Below are 4,291 nucleotides of genomic sequence, written 5' to 3' on the forward strand. Positions count from 1 at the left end.
ATGGTATTTCAATAGCACGTACACGTAATTGCCGGCTCGCGATGGCCGCTAGGGTGTTGCCATGGTGAGATACCAAACTCCATGAAAATATGACGAGTACGCCATAATCTGAAGCTCTTGAGCATCCTGTTTTCCTATCTTACGATATATGAAAGATATGAATTCGCCTATCTATGGTTACATATCGCAAACGGTGAATCTACCACACAACGATATTCCTGGTCTTTCGTAAAGTCTCTCTAATATAGCATAAATAACTTTTTATCAATTTCTACCTCACCTAGAATCGCCAATAGTCTGCCAATTATTACTCTTCCTTTATCAACGTAGTCGCAATACAGTAAATTTTGTCGAAGCCCTAGGAAGCCCTAATTAGGTCGAAAATAAAAGAATATCAAATTCGTTGAAGCAAGTATAGAAGAATTTTCACCGAGTCGTAAATCTGATGAACGTTAAAATGTAACGTACTTAAAATTGAAACGTAAAACCGACTGAAAGACGGATGATGGTAGCTTGTATGACTCTTCAGAGAATATTTAAAGGCTCTTGGTCTGCTTCGCGCCGATATGTGCCTCTGGTTCGCCGGTTTCCCGCCAGGGTACCTCTTCGTCCGCCTTATTTCCCTGCTACGTCGATGTAACGGAGTTGTTTACACTGCGCATGTAATATGGCACCAAATACGCTTCTGTTCACGTCATGTCACTCGTGCGTCTTCCTTCCTGGCTACATCTCCACTCTCGACGCATCTATTTCAATCGATTTTCTCGTTGTAATAACTACTTACAACATCTATATGAAGGCCAATGTACGGATGTAATTTACAAATTTCTATAATCGCGTCGAACGCAATTTTCATATAACCAAATATTGTCTTATCGACCAGGTAACTAATATATCTCCCGGGGATAATAAGAAATAGTCGAACGGTCTTGTAAAGGCTACATCGTAATAGGTTAAATCGCTTAAAAGAGCCGTTACAGTTTCATCGAACTGTTCCGTTGAAGGGTTTGGAGATACCAGAATTCAGGAGAAAGTCGAATCGTTCTCGATACATCCAGAACCAGGAGTCCATGTTTCGCAGCTATTGTCTCGAGTATCGTGATTGGGTGTTTTCGCGTTGTGGCCACGTGAACGGTGAAAAGAAAGGGAGAAAAGGCAGCATCAAGAGCAAATCACGATACGGTTGGTAGCAGGGTCACAGGAATTCACAGAGCAACTCGTTTCCATCGAACGGGACACGTGAATACGACGAGAGATAATCAGGTGTTTGACCCTAACGTCTAGCCCTGTCTGTTTCTTCACTTTTTCCGAATGTCCATGAGAACAAGGACGTTGTACACCTAACGATTTTCATCGCGTACAAAATCCTTTCCGAAATTCGTCTTTTTTTATTGCGAAAATAAATAAGAATTAACAATGCTAATTTCAAACATTCATCGTTGTACGTAATAGGAATCTTTTTTCTAGGTCAAGCGTCGTGTAAATAATTTGTAGATATTCAAAGAGGAGTTTAAGGTAAGGAACTTGCGTTTCTCTCGTGGAATGGAAGAAAGAGAGAAGGTGGTGGGTGGATTGGCTCCTTGACCCCAAACCACCGAAAAAGTCCACGATGAGATATGAAAAAAATGAAAAGTGATATCTCTGTTAACAGGAGATCATGGTGGCCTCGGAGTTTCGCCCCGGAAACAGGTTGGCATTTGAGTTTCTTTAAAACGCGCCTACCTTCGTTCTCACGTTCGTCGTTCTTATAATAAAAGTTAATAATAACAACAAATGTCATCTGTCCACTAGAAAAAGTTCGTACGTATCGCATTTATCGAATACGTTGTATGTGATCAAGAAGAATTGTAGAATCAAAAGGATCATCTACGTAGCTGTAAGACAATCCATTAGTTCGATTAAATAACTTTTCTTCGACAAAATCTGTACGATTCTTCAAAGTACCAAAAGTTCTAATACCGATACTAATAAAATAACTATTATTAAATAACAATTTAATTCTTAATTCAAGTTGTCAAGTATAATCCATAAGGAATGACTTTTAAATTAGCGTGTTCAAGTATAAAAAACCGATTGTATAAATCTTTGAAGACTGTATGGACGAAACGTGCAGGTATCGTCGTAATAACCGCAATTAGATCCGCTTCATTGAGTTCTAAATGCGGAGACTCGATCACTAGGAACACAGATAAGGAGAAGAGCCACGAAGGATCCTCGTAACTGGAAGGAGGAGCCACAACGATGATCCTCCTGCCATTTCATCCTGCTATCCTGACCGCTGTCGCCGTCTTTCTTATTAATATGCTAATTTTACATGGGCATAGGCATCAAATTATTAACGGGACGCTCTATCCACGAGCGTTTCCTCGAAACAGGCTTGATGGAACCGCTTTCGATGTTGTCCAGGGTGTTTCAAGCTTACAGGCACGTGTAATACGAAACACCTTCGACCAGGATAGCATAGCAACGTGTAAAGTCGACTCATCCCCTGTGAAACCTTATATGTCCTTCGAGCATTTCCTTCCTTGGAAATTAGTGACAATGTCCCCTTACTTTTAGTTTGTACGTGATTCGGTTGACAATCTAGATCTTATGAAAACTTTGTAGTTATTGTTCTACTAATGTAGATTGTCTCGCGCAACTGAACTAATATTACTATATTAGATCTTAACTCATACATCTAAGAGTCAATAAATAAATTCTATCGTATAACAATGACAGATTGGGCAAAAACATGATAAAGTTTTAAGGATTCTATATATATATCCGAGGTACAATTGTAAAATTCTGCAGCATAAATCTATAACCTACAATTTGTTGTTTCTCTATTCACTAACATTATTGGCCAGTAAATTATTATACAATAGAATAATATATTCAGTGAAATATAAATATTTATTCAAGGTATGCATGGATGGATATCGATCGTGCCAAGTTAAATATCTTTTCAAACAATTCGTTAAATTCGTCGAGTATATTTTCAAATATATAAGTAACTGTTAATTTGAGCAGTATGACAACGAAGCATTGACAATGTTTGGAGACTAAAATACCGTGTGGTAAGAAAATTCTAATATATACGATACATAAATCAGAAGAAATTCGAGTCATTAATAGCATTGTAGTTCGAGCGTTCAGACGCGGTCGATGCGATCGACTTGGTTTCTCTGAAGCGGAGAGTTTGTCGAAGTTGAGTTTGTTTCTGAAGATGATTCCAGGAGGATCAGGAATGTATCAAACGCGCGGATCTGAATCCACCTGAGTATCCGCCCTTAAGCTCCCGGAGGGTAGAAGGATTTGCCGCTTCAGTGACTTTGAAAGAAACAGAAACGGCTAAAGAATCAGGAACGCAAACGAGAGAGGAGCAATGGCAACGGATATTCCTCGATAGTGCCTCTGTGTCGCTTTTATAGTCCTGGAAGCTACAGAGATGGAAACAAAATGTTCGTGGGCCTTCGAAGCATTTTTAAAGTGCCCGCCATTGAATGTCAATGCGACAGTCGTGCAAAGGTTAGCGGTTAAGATAAATATGCATTAAACAGACTTTAATTTAATTTGGCTTTAGATATCAATGCAATGTGTCTTTTCTATGTTTATTATTTAACATATTCCTTCACGATATAAAACTTATCGAAGCTCTTGATATAGGGAAATCAGCAGTTTTATAAAGTCGCCTCGTTCAGGTCGTTGCAGGTTCATGATCGACTGTGGCATTGGCAGCCATTTGATTCGAAACACAGTTTGCAAGACATCAGGAGATCATGTATGCGCAAAAATTCTTTGGAACGCAACTGAGCTTTCAGGGAAGTGTGCGTTTATATATAACAATTTCACATTAATATGGATATTTTATTTGTTGATAGTTAATCCTTTAGTTTCTTGGATTCTTTAAAAATTTTAAAAGCGTTGTTCAGTAATAGAGGATTATTGGGAGTTATTAGTAGTTCTATAAGAAAACGTGGAACTTCGAACTTGTCATTCTGGGTTCTGTTACTTGATATTTTATTATTTATTATTTTCCTTGAAATAATTCACCTCTTTTATACAAATATAAACAAAGTTCAAAGAGTTAGAAACAAAATAGACGTCATGTGTTCCTAATACATGTAAAGCTATACATATAAACGTAAGAGAGTATACCTGCACAAGCGTTATAGAAACCAATGTTTTGCGAACTGTCTTCCAGTTAGTATACGAACTCTATGGTGGTAATACTAGTAACCACGCGAACTTCGAAACATTCGGCCACACATGATCAGGAAAGTATGAAGGCAAGAGTTCGCGTGATAGT

General features: G+C 38.3%; 1 pseudogene; it reads left to right on the forward strand.

The window, feature by feature from the left end:
* Positions 1-1,470: 1,470 nt before the first annotated feature.
* On the forward strand, positions 1,471-3,966 carry LOC117237648 (annotated as a pseudogene).
* Positions 3,967-4,291: the final 325 nt, after the last annotated feature.

Source organism: Bombus vosnesenskii, unplaced genomic scaffold, assembly GCF_011952255.1.
Source record: "Bombus vosnesenskii isolate JDL3184/JDL3185 unplaced genomic scaffold, Bvos_JDL3184-5_v1.1 scf7180000013395, whole genome shotgun sequence".
Lineage (NCBI taxonomy): Eukaryota > Metazoa > Arthropoda > Insecta > Hymenoptera > Apidae > Bombus > Bombus vosnesenskii.